The sequence below is a fragment of the Hypanus sabinus genome, chromosome 13, assembly GCF_030144855.1.
Source record: "Hypanus sabinus isolate sHypSab1 chromosome 13, sHypSab1.hap1, whole genome shotgun sequence".
Taxonomy (NCBI): Eukaryota; Metazoa; Chordata; class Chondrichthyes; order Myliobatiformes; family Dasyatidae; genus Hypanus; species Hypanus sabinus.
This window is the reverse complement of record NC_082718.1, coordinates 33,324,179-33,337,592: the sequence shown is the minus strand read 5'-3', so window position 1 is coordinate 33,337,592 and position 13,414 is coordinate 33,324,179. Positions and strand designations below refer to the sequence as shown.

The 13,414-nt window shown below is 42.3% G+C and overlaps 1 long non-coding RNA gene across 1 annotated transcript in view; it reads right to left on the bottom strand.

Moving 5' to 3' along the window:
• Positions 1 to 2,115: 2,115 nt before the first annotated feature.
• LOC132403475 (uncharacterized) overlaps positions 2,116 to 13,414 on the bottom strand; it is a 71,295-nt gene continuing 59,996 nt past the window's right edge. The window contains exon 3 of the long non-coding RNA XR_009515266.1: positions 2,116 to 2,768. This is a non-coding gene — a long non-coding RNA (uncharacterized LOC132403475). The remainder of the gene's footprint in view (positions 2,769 to 13,414) is intronic.

The window sequence follows — 13,414 nt, the reverse complement described above, 5'->3', positions numbered from 1 at the left end:
ACACTTGAGACCCAGAGACAACTCATGGGACCCAGGCAACTCAAGAGAAAGGCCTGGGAAACATCGAGAGATAGGGAGATTTGAGAACCTCAGGACAGACTTGGGAGTCCTTGAGGTAAGACTTGGGAGTCTTCAAGATGGGGAGAATATTGAAGAAACCTTGGAAACCTTGAATTCGCTGAAAACCTGGAGGGAGGGCCATAGAAAACCAAGAGAACCTTGATAACCTTGAGAACCTTAAACACTTAAGTCGAGACACATAAACCCAGAAAAACCTTTTGGACATGGAAACTTGGATCTTTGAAAACATTAAACTGGAAACCTAGGGAAGGATCTCGCTCACAGTGTGTTACTCTTCACTATTTTTCCAGAGGCAATTAGGATACAGAAGGCTGTACTCTCAATGTTACAGATTGAGATAACATCGACATGTTTCTCTTATCGCTGAGCTAGTTGGCTCTCTACTGATCTGTTTCATTTGTTACATGAACGTTCAATTTTCACAGTCTGTACCATGATTTTCATCAAAAGGTTAAATATAAAGAAGCTTCCTCTTCATGGGGCTACTTTTCTTGTATGTTTGCACACTCCAGCTAGCGAATCAGCTTTTAAAGCAGGACTCTTCAGAGTTGCAAACTCATATTACTGTTTCAGCAGACACTTACACATCTGCTGCCATTAAAATCACTTATCAGAACAGACAGATAGGGATTATGTATTGTAAAAGGTTAGTCCATCCCACTGCAGTTATTGGCATGTACGTTTATTTCAATTATTCCCAATAGAGTCACTTCAAACATTGATTTGACATTATCAAAGACGTACCATTACTTGCGAGTAACAATACCAGGAAAGGGCAAGTTCAAGTTTACACTATTGACTTGAATGCTGATTTGTTGAATCAAACGAACTTTATCGATAAGTTTACTTGAAGCGCATAATTGCTATGCAGATCTGAGTGACGGGACATCGAAACTGGGAACCTGAGTTATGACCTGAAAAGCTTGGAACAGAGGCTAGAGAATCTCAGAACGTAGACTACATAAGCTCAGGAAATGGACTTGAGAAACTTGGAATGTAGACTAGAGAAACTTGGAATGTGTCCTTGAGAAACTTGGAACATAGACTAGAGAAACTTGGAAAGTGGCCTTGAGAAACTTGGAGCATAGAGTAGAGATATGTGGAACAGAAATCCGAGAAACTCAGAAGGAGAACTTGAGAATAGAAGGCTTTCAAAATACTGCTGTTCACCCTCTGGTGAGTCCATTACTTGGCAGGGTCCTTCTGTCACAAGGTGCGCTGGCAATGATGGAATCCAGGTGTGGAGGAAAGATAGACTCCAACGTAGAGACAGTGACAAAAGTTTATTCATATTAATTCCAAAAGAACATTGGTGGTTCGCCACTGCAAGAAATAGCATTCTGAAAAGTCGGACTCCGCGATTAGCACTAATCAGGTAACTGCTTAAACAATACAACTAACACAGAATCCCTGAGTCTATCCAAATAAACTTAGAAAGCCCCAGGAGACCGCATTATAAAGAGTGAATCACTCAAAAACAGAACACCAAGAACTCTAAACAACTAACAACTCTTATTAAACAAAAATTAACCAGTTCAGGTCCTCTAAAAAAAATCTGTCCGGCGACCTGCGCAGGCCCCAGAAGAGCTCATTACAGACAGACAAGAAGTTGCTTATGTAATGTGAAAGATTTTCTTTGTTGTACACTATTTCATCATGCTCTTCAATTGATAATTAAAATCAAAACTGTGTGATTATTTGATTTTCATTCTAAATATTCATAGTATGCATATTACAAATCAAAACATTTAAAGTGTCGCACAGTTTTCAGGACATGTAAAGACTTTCTGCTCAGAGAAATAGTCGGTCCACACAGCTGTAAAAAAAAATTAGAAGGAACATCACATTTAAGAGACTCTTAAATGGAAACGTGGATGTAAGGAAAATGGAGGGTTGGGGCTGTGTAGGAAGGAAGGGTTAGATTAATCATTGAGAAGTTTTTTTTTCCCAGTTGGCTAAAGGGCCTGTATTGTACTGTGCTGTTCTATGTTCTCTTTTCTCTGCAGAGTTAAGGTGACACTAAGTGGCTGCCTCTTTACACTCATCTGAGGAAAACAGCTTAATTCCTCCCTTTAATGGCTCTTTTGTTTCCGTTTCAGGGTGGGTGGGGTCCTATTGAGGTCCTGATCTGCAAGCGGCACTCAAACTGCTTTTTTTTTATTTTACAGCGGATGAGTTCCCATTCCTGAAGCACGTCGGCTGAACATTTCCCAACATCTTCCAGGCACAGTTTGGAAGATGACGCCTCCGGGGTGTGAGCCTGCGCAGCCCAGTTGATGACCAATTTCAGGCCAGTGTTGTCGACTGAGGCGTCGCCAGAGATGGAGCGTTCAGATTGCGCTGCTGCTGATGCCATAACACCATAACAGTGACTGTCAGTCTCCCCTTTCACAGTGAAATGTTGTGACACCTCTCTGCCCCTTGTTAATAAAGGAGAGAGAGCCTGTGCTTGTCGAACTGTCGGGTGAACAATAGTTTTACGTTGAGTGCAGGTCATGGACTCTGTTTGGGTGCTTTGCTGTTGCTTGTTGGTTGGTGGGTGCTGAGACTTTTTGCTGAAACGGGAGCGGGGGTGCAGGATTTTGCATTGACGCTCACTGCTGACTGTGCCGGGAAGAGGGGCCTTTGGGGCTCTAATGATTTTCTGTCATTCATTCTTTCGGAGTTCTTCTGGTTCTCATGGATGTCTGCGAAGACAAGTACAAATGTATTTAAGGTTTACACCGTGTACATTCTCTGATAATGAGTGGAACTATTCGAACCATTGAACATAAATACCACAGACACAAGACCAAATCAGAAGCCAAGTATGCTGTGGAGATTGATTTACCCCTAATATTCTAAAGCTTTTCCACCAACTCCAAGGCACAAGCCACAGGCATGATTGAATACCCAACACTTGCATAGATTATAGCTCAGAAGCTCAGAATCATTCAGATCAAAGCATTTACTTAGTTGGCTCTTTATCAAAAGTTCTAAACTTTCTATCCACAAGTGCACAGTGGCTGCAGAATGTACCATCTACAGAACACATTGAAATGGAGGCACAGGAGCCCGAAGATTCACACTCAACAGCTCAGGAAGAGTTTCTGCTCCTCTATCATCAGATTTTTGAATTGACAGTGAACTCAAGAACTCTTTTACACTATTAAATGTATTTTGTTAGAACTTGTAGTAACTTGTTACGCCTGCAATGTACTGTTGCCGCAAAATAACAAACTTCATGCCTTATGAAAGTGACCTGCATGGCAGGGACAAGATGCATCTCTACCTAAGGGGGTGTAAGGCGGCCCTTCCCTTTGCAGCAGCAATACATAAAATTACTACGGTACTGTGCAAAAGTGTTAGGCACCCTAGCTATATATCCTGTATGTGCCTAAGATTTTTACACAGTACTAAGATTCTCTGCTGCACTGTACTGTACACAGTAAGTGTTAGGGCACGAACAAGATCTCTCTCTCTCTCTACATATACATACACACATACACACACACTATATACACACTATAAATAACTATAGCAGTATGCAGAAGTATTAGGCACCTGAGCTATATATATGTGCCTAAGACTTTTGCATCGTACTGTAATCCTGTTTTCTGTATTTGTTTGATTAGTCCAGAATCTTCGAGGTTTTACTTTTGCATTTTGATTGCTGTTTTAACTTTTATATATATATATATACCGAGATCTTACCTCCAGGAATATAGACTCTTGAAAAACTAGTTATAAAGCAATGAAATAGTTTGATAAAGATTTTGTTTGGAAAAGAAATAGATTGAAAAGTGCAACCAAACTCTGCCTGAGGGGATTTTAGTGAAATGTCCCTCCTGCAAAAATTGCTGCAATGTAATTTCATTAGACATACTATTAAAGAGCAATGATCTAAAAAACGTTTTGTAATTGAAAGCACTCACCTTGTATTTCCTCCAATTAAACTGTATCAGTTTGGCATTTTGGTTTCACTGTTCAGTCTCCTGAAAAACGTAATTGCAACTTTTTGGCCTTAAGGTCACTGCAAAGCCAATTAGAAAAAAAAACAAGGATGGGTAACCTGTTATTCTAATTATCTAATGCTAGTGTCATGGCTGTTCCTTACAGCAGAGCGCACTAGATTTTTGTCTCTTCATCGAGCAGGTGCACCCAGAGGCTGTTTTAGTTCAATATAATCTGTTGTGAGTAGACAGTTTAACACTGCTTCAACAGTAAAAATGTACTTATGTCAAGTATGTGAATGATAGGTAGTGAGATGATAAAACTGAAACCCTTTATCCAGAGGAAATTGAAAACTTCATCTCGTAATATGTTAACCAATTATCCGGGAGATCATAAAGACACGGAGTGAGAGAATTATACGTTCTAACCGGCTGCATCACCATCTGGTATTTGGTGGGGGGGCGGGGCTGGGTGAGCTACTGCACAGGATCAAAATAAGCTGCAAGAGTTGTGAACTCAGTCGGCTCCATTACGGGCACGAGCCTCCCCAGCGTCCAGGACCACTCCAAGGAGTGATGCTTCAAAATGGTGGCACCATCACCGAGCAGCCCCCATCACCCAGATCATCCCTTGTTCTCATTGCTACCATCAAGGAGGAGGTACAGAAACGTGAAGGCACACACTCAGTGATTCAGGGACGGTTTCTTCCCCTCTGCCATCCGATTTCTGAATGAACATTGAAACCATCAACACTACCTCTCGACGTTTTTATTTCTATTTTTGCACTACTTATTTAACTATTTAACATATTTATATTTACTGTAATTCAAGTTCTATTGCAATGTACTGCTACCGCCAAATAACAAATTTCACAACATGTGCTGGTGATAATGAAAATGATTCTGATTCTGATTCTAAGCTATCAACAATCTATAGCAAAGTTTGTCTATATACTGCATATAGTATATTTAAATGAGTTTGAGCTGGGTCATCTATAGTGTTCCCAAATATCTCGCTAAACCCTTCCCCAGTGACTCTGATAACATAAAATTTTCCTCAGACCTTGAAGGCCAATCATCAGTTTGAGGCAATATTGTGGTGGAAGTGGAAAGGATGAAGGATGCCTGGAGATCCTTCTGCCACTTTCATAGGCAATCCATTTTTATATAAGTATCATGAACATGGCAACATGAATTAACCTTTCTGCCAGCATCTCACCAACATGATTAATGGGATACCTATTAAAATCAATACGCTAATCCTAATTTTAATTCTAGCTCACTTACCAGCATTAGGATCATACTCTTCTATGTCCTACCTATTTAAATGTCTAACTTCTTCTTCTTCTTGGGCCTCTGACTCCCAGTGGAACATAGGCCATCGATGACCTCCCCTCTCCATCGTCCAAAGTCTTTGGTGTGGTTGGAGTTCATCAATGTTTCTGTAATCCTTTGCATCCACTGTACAGGGGATAGGTCTATACAGCTTCACTGGAGCCCTGTTGGCGGGACTTATCCTTCACCACCTCTCATGATGAGGAGGTAGGGTTGACTTTGAGAGGCAAATCTCACTAAATACCTCTTAAATAACCGGTAGAGCTTTGCTTCCAGATGAGCTCAATGCCTCCTATGCTCGCTTTGACCACCAGAACAGGGAAGAGCCATCACTCACCCCCACATCTCCCAATGATCCGTTGGCCTCAGTATCTGAAGATGATGTGTGGGCTGCCATCAAGAGGATGAATCCAAGAAAAGCATCCAGTCCAGATGTAGTACCTCTCCAAGCACTGACGACCTGTGTTGACCAACTGGCCATTGTGTTCATTGAGATCTTTAACCTCTTGTTTTGGCAATGTATGGTACCCAAATGCTTCAAGCAGGCTTCATTCATGCCAGTGCCCAACACAAGCATGGCATCCTGACTCAATGACTACCACCCAGTGGCACTTACATCCATAGTGAAGAAGGGTTTTGAGGGGCTGGTAAGGGAACTGTCTGAGTGGGGACTTGATCTGCTCTAGTTTGCTGACCAGAGCAACAGGTCCACAGCAGATGCCATCTCATTGGCATAACCTGGAACATCTGGACAGCAAAGAAATATACAAACGTTTGTACTTCAGGATGCTTTTTATTGATTACAGTTCAGCATTTAATGACATCAGCCCCTCAAAACTAATCAGTAAACTCCAGGACCTGGGCCTCAAGTATCCGCTTGTACAACTGGATCTTGGATTTCCTCACATGCACACCCCAGTCAGTTCAAATTGGCAAAAACATCTCTTCCACAATCTCCATCAGCACAGGTGCACCACAGTGCTGTGTGTTTAGCCCCCTGCTCTACTTGCTTTACACCTATGACTATGTGGCTAAGTAAAGCCCCAACACCATATACAAGTTTGCTGACGGAACCACTGTTGTGGGCCGTATCAACGGAGGGAGAATAAAAATTCAGCTGAGTGATGTCACAACAACAGCCTCTTACTCAATGTCAGCAAGACAAAGGAACTGATTGTAGACTTCAGGAGGAGGAAACCAGAGGTCCATGAGCCAGTAATCATTGGAGGATCAGAGATGAAGAGAGTTAGTACCTTCAAATCACAGAGGACCTACCCTGGACCCATCATATAAATGTATTTGTAAAGAAAGCATGGCAGCACCTCTACTTCCTTATCTGTCTATGGAGATTCAACATGACATCTAAAACATTGACTAAGTTCTATAGATATAAGCGGAGTGTGTATTGATTGGCTGCATTATGGCCTGGTATGGGAACACCAATAACTTTGAATGGAAATCCCTACAAAAGGTAATGGTTTTGGCCCAGTATTTCATGGGTAAAGCCCTCCCAACCACTGAGCACATCTACACGAATCACTGTTGTAGGAAAGCGGCATCCATCATCAAAGATCCTCACCACCCAGACCATGCTCTTTCCTCTTCACTGCCATCAGGCAGAAGTTACAAAAGCCTCAGGATTCACACCACCAGATTCAAGAGCAATTACTACCACTCAACCAGCAGGTACTTGAACAAAAGAGGAAAATTACACTCATCGATTGAGATGAACCAATGATCTCACTTTAACGACTCTGTATCTTATTATTTCACGCTCTTGTTATTTGTTGCTATTTATTTATAGCCGTATTTTCACAGTTTGTTGTCTTCTATGCTCTTGCTCTTTCATTGATCCTGTTTACAATTACCATTCTATAGGTTTGTTGAGTATGCCTGCAGGAGAAATAATCTCAGGGTTGAATGTGGCAACATGTATGAACTCTGATGGTAAATTTTACTTTGAACTTTAAACTTCTTGAACTTTAATTATAAATGCTTCTTTCATCTCCCCTGGTGGCTCTTTCAGATATCAATCATTTTCTGTGGGGAAAAAAACATGCATCATCATCATAATGTGCCATGCCATATGACGTAGCAACCATGGTCTTTCCATGAACATTACTGTTGTTGGCAAAATGTCTACAGAAATGGTTTGCCATTGCCTTCTTCTGGTCAGTGTCTTTATAAGAGGGGTGACCCCCAACTATTATCAATACTCTTTAGAGATTATCTACCTGGCATCAGTGGTTTCATAACCAGGACTTGTGATATACACCAACTGCTCATATGACCATTGAACACCTGCTCCCATGGCTTCACATGACCCTGATCTTGGGGTGTGGGGGGTGGCTACACCTTGCCCAAGGGTGACCTGCAGGCTAGTGAAGGAGTGTCTTACACCTCCTTTGATAGAGATGTACATCCATCCCTCCACCCAAAAGAAAACCAGACTCCTCTCAAATCTCTAAACCGCACCTTAAACACATGTTTTCTTGTCTTTGATACAATTCTAAAGAGGAAAAGAGTTTGACTGTCAACCCTATCCATAACTCTCATAGACTTCCATCAGATCACCACACTACCTCCTTTGCTCCAGGAAAAACAAAGCCAACCTATGCACTCTTACCCTGTAACTAAAGTCCATCAATCCAGGCCACATCCTGGTGAATCTCATCTTCACTCTCTCCAGTGTAATCACACACTTCCTTGACCATGTTAACTAGAAATGCACACCACATTCTAAATGCAACCAAACCCATTGGTGTAAATTTACAACATAACATCCCAACACATATTCTTTTACAGACCTGAGAAGGTAGGCAGGCCATTTGCCTTCTTCACCACCCTGTTGAACTTTTCACCACTCTCTGGGAAAAATGGACTTTGGGTCTCCATATTTATCAATATTTGTTAATGCCCTAACATTTACTGTGTACACTACAGTGCAAAATCTCAGGCACAAATATTTTCCTAGGGTGCCTAAGACTTTTACACAGTATTATAGTAATTTTATGTATTGCACTTGTAACCCCCTGGGTCGCCTCAGGCTCGCTCAGCTCGTTCTTGTCTAGGGGGAGCAGCCTTCGGCCCCGCCAAATTGGGTAATCCGCTGGTGTGGATGCTGTGTGATGTCCCCGCCTCGCCCAAAAACAGACAGTACACCATAAGCGATTAAATGAGTACAATTTATAAAGATTACTATAACTAAGTGATTAATAACGATACAGTATATATGAAGAGAAAAAAATAAAGAAAAGGCGCCAAACTTATCAAAGTCCAAACCACTTCGTGCACAACCATTGGAGCTCAATTACTGAAGTCTTCTGGCCACCATTCGATCCCCTCCGAACTCCTCGACTCGCAGCTCAGGACCCCCCGAGTGGTCAACCAAGCACATCTAGCTTCATCCCCCCTCCTCGGAGTACCTCCTGGCCTCGGACCCCCGCTTGGGGTCCGTTCCTTGCCCAGCTTACAGCATTGCGTCCTCTCTCTCAACCCCCTCGCACCGATCTGCCCAAAAGCCCGTCAACAAAAGCTTACAGACTCAGAAGAAAGAACATTAATCCCCATTTGGTTTACAAAGGAATACAATTCTCCCAGCACTCTCTCGCAACAAAGAAGCATTCCTGCTAGTTAACAAAACAAAGACTCTTTTGATTACATACACAGTAACAAAGAAAAAAGAAGAAACCCCCTTTACACACTGTATTGCTGCCACAAGAAAAATTAATGACATATGTGAGTGATGATAAACCTGATTCTGATCTGGGTCTCTATTGTGGACTGAGAGTGGGAAGGGGGCAGGGTTGGCAAAAGGGGAATGGAGAGAGGAGGGAGCAAGAAGCATTCTTTTCAACAGATGCTGCCTGGCCTTTTGAGTTCCTCCAGCATTTTGTGTGTGTTTGCTTGGATTTCCAGCATCTGCAGATTTTCTCTTGTTAGTATTCAGTTTAGTTCAGTTCAGTGCTGCCAGCCAGTGAAGACCACAGGGCCATTTTTCACCAAACCACCCGGGTCCCTGTTGATTGCCCTGATCAAACTGCTCAAAAACAACAAAAAAAGACAAATTAGAATCCAGGAAAACATGCAACATGAACCTCAGGGAGCATATGCCACAAAATTCCAAATTGCCAATGAGGTCCAGTCACCAGAGGCATGCACCTGTGGCAAGTATTGTGTTGTCAGGCTCATCCTGGAAACCAGGAAAGAAAAAAGATTAAAAATAATTGTATCAGTAGCGAGAACCGCCCATCATAGGCCTACACACACCACCCATCATCAAGGGCATATCTCTGCCATCACTCCCTGCAGCAGAAGCCAAGATAGGGAGGGTCATTTTGGTAACATGGGAGCAGCCTTCTGTGTCTTAGCAAGGCCTACTCCCCCAATCAAAGGCCAAAAAGCTACCTGTTGACTGACATTACCCAAGCATACCTGGAAACTTCTGTCCAAAAGTGTATCATTGTTCTCGTCTCACCCAATCTTACTGGAAAAAGCCTACTTGCATTAATCCTGTCTATACCCTACATAGTTTTGTATACCTCTATCAAATTTCTCCTCATTCCTCTGCACTCTAGGGAATAAAGTCCTAACCTATTCAACCTTTCCCTATAACTCATGTCCTCAAGTCCTGGCAAGATCCTTGTAAAAATTTTCTCTGAACTCTTTCAGTCTTATTGATGTCTTTCCTGTAGGTAGGTGACCAGAACTGCATACAATACTCCAAATTAGACCTTTCATGCAACATGACATTCCACCTCCTGCATTCAGTATTCTGATTTTTGAAGGCCAATGTGCCAAAAGCTTTCATTACGACCCTATCTACCTGTGACCCCACTTTCAAGGAATTATGAATCTGTATTCCCAGATCCCTCTATTCTACTGCGCTCCTCGGTGCCCTACCGCTCATAGTACAAGTGATACTAGTACAAGGCCTTTTCTCCTCGGAGCGAAGGAGGATGAGAGGTGACCTGATAGAGGTGTATAAGGTGAAGAGAGGCATTGATCATGTGGATAGTCAGAGGCTTTTTCTCAGGGCTGAAATAGTTGCCACAAGAGGACACAGGTTTAAGGTGCTGGGGAGTAGGTACAGGGGAGATGTCAGGGCTAAGTTTTTTACTCAGAGAATGATGAGTAGGTGGAATGGGCTGCCGGCAACGGTGGTGGAGGCGGATACAGTGGGGAGGCTTTTAGCTAGGTACGCGGCGCTTAGTAAAATAGAGAACTATAGGTAAGCCTAGTCATTTCTGAGGTAGGGACATGTTCGGCACAACTTTGTGGGCCGAAGGGCCTGTATTGGGCTGTAGGTTTTCTGTGTTTCTATGATATCCTGTTTGTTCTACCAAAATGCAACACTTGTCTGCATTAAATCCCATCTGCCACTTTTTAGAACATTTTGCCAAATGCTTCCAATCCCTCTGCAAGCTTTGATAACTTTCCTTGCTCTATTATTATTGCAATTATTCCTTTTTTTCCCCAAATCCTAGTTAATAGAAATACACACCGTTTATCGATTTATGTAATGTCACTTTGACCAGTTTGATTGGCTTGTTTGTAGGTAGGTGTGTTTTTAATTTCCCAGTGGAAAATTAGTCAGTGTTGGATTGATGGATCATTATGTATCTGACTACAAGCAGAACAATTAAATATTTGCTCATATTCATTTGAATAAATACATTTCTTCCATATATAGCAGAGCAAAATAGTGGGAAGTTAGAGGATTGGGAAGCTTTTAAAAACCAACAGAAGACAACTAAAAAAGTCATAAATAGGAAGAGGTGGAACATGAAGGTAAGCCAGCCAATAATATTAAAGATCTTTATCCTATGGTCTTATTAATAGTAAATGGCTGGTTACTCTTTTTGAGCTATGGAAAGAATATAAAGATACGGGCTAATTGCAGAGAATTACACATCATTCCCAGCATATGACCAGGCTATCAAGCCTATCTAATATGCTGGTGCTGTGTTCCACACCAGCTTCAACCTATTTCAGCTAACCCCACCAGCAAGACCTTGTGTATCATCCCCTCCCACGTACTTAAACACAAGGGATTCTGCAAATGCTAGAAATCCAGAGGAACACACACAAAGTGCTAGAGGAACTCACAGAGCAGGCAGCATCAATGGAAATGAATGAGTAGTCCATGTTTCAGGCCGAGACCCTTCATCAGGATTGATTCCCATGAACTTACCTAAACTACTGTGGACTAGTGGCATGTTCTAGATTCTAACCAATCTCTGGGGAAAATATATCCTCCTCAATTTTAATTGGTTTTAACAATGTCTTATATTTGTGACCCTCAGCTTTGATCGTCCACTCTAGAGGAACAATATTTTCTTTACACACCCTCTCAGAATTATTACAATCTCTATAATTTACAAGAGAAAAGATTCCCAGCCTATCTAAACCTTCATGAAAGGCTTAAACAGAATGGACGTGAAGAAGATGTTTCCAATATTGGGGGAGTCTAGGACCAGAAAGCACAGCCTCAGAATAGAGGGACATCCACTCAGAACAGAGATGAGGAGGAATTTCTTTAGCTGGAGGGTAGTTAATCAGTGGAATTCATTGCCACAGATGCCTGCGGAGGCCAAGTCATTGAGTATACTTAAAGCGGAGGTTGATAGGTTCTTGATTAATCCGAGCGTCAAACGTTACAGGGAGAAGACAGGAGAATGGGATTGAGAGGGATAATAAATCAGCCATGATGGAATGATGGTGCATACTCGATGGGCCGTATGGTCTAATTCTTCTCCTATGTCTTATGTTCTTATGATCTTATGATCGTATACACCAAAGAGCTGGACACCGTGTAATTTCCTATGAGACGAGCACTTAAAATTTGATTTCTTGACACCAGTTCTATTTACAACATGACTCCTGTGGGAAACATTTCAGTAATGATGATTGACATTATGAATGTAATAAATAATATTTACAGCATGTATTTGAAGTGGTGTAAAATAGCTCTAAAGTTCCAATGCAGATAATGGTTCATATTTTTTGAGCAGAAAGATAAAACACTCTCATTACAGCACCTGTCAGAAGTGAATGAACAATTTTTAAGCCCAAGACACTGACCAATCAGGTGTCACACATTACGATCCATTCTCTGATAGGGTCATGGACATACCAGGCAGATATTGTGCCCTCAGAGATTTGACTCCATTCTGTATCTGCTACAAAAAGTTTTGCAAGCCACGATTATAACTAACAAGCTCACAATGAATCCAGTTTCAATGCAGACCATTATCATTGCCCTAACACTTCTCTCAATGTTTCCTGTCACAATGCAGCTCCTCGCCTGCAACAAACCTCTGGCAGGAATGGATAAAATCAACAGGGCAAGGGAAAGTGTTCAGCCAATGACACTCCTGCTCCAGGACCCAAGGGTGTGCGGAACACAGTCAGGGGTTTTGACTGGTCCTCCAGGAGAACTTGCCAATAGCCTTTGCGAAGGTCCAGTGTAGTGTACTTTGCCTATCCCATTCTTTCCCCTGGGTTATCAATGTGGGGTATAGGATAAGCATCAAAAATAGAAATGCACTCAACTTACGGAAATCAATACATACCCTCAGGGTGCTATCCTTCTCAGAGATGATAATTTTAGGACTGCTCTACTCCTTATTTGAAGGCTCGATGACTCCCAGCTCCAGCATGGTCCAAATCCCAACCTACAGGGCCCCAACTAGTTGCTCTGGCACTCTGTAGCAGTGTTGGCTTACTGAACCCTGGTCAGGTCTGTTCCTGATGGAATGACTTAGCTCCAGCAGAGACCTTTGCCATCCTTGGACTCCACTGATTGGCGGCCATCGAGGTGGGAGAGGTTAACCTTCCCAGGCCCCTTCCAGTCCTCCATGACCCCTACTGAGTCATCTTCAGAGGTTGGAGATCCAGCATATCTCTCAAGGCACTGTTGCTGGCATGACTTTCTAGGCCTTTTGGTTCCTCCCTCACACAGACTAGCATCCAAGCCAGGCAGGGACTGTAATCCATCCATTGCTTTGGATTTAGTATGAATCATGACAAAAAAGAAACAGCACTATCTACCTTTGGAGTTACAG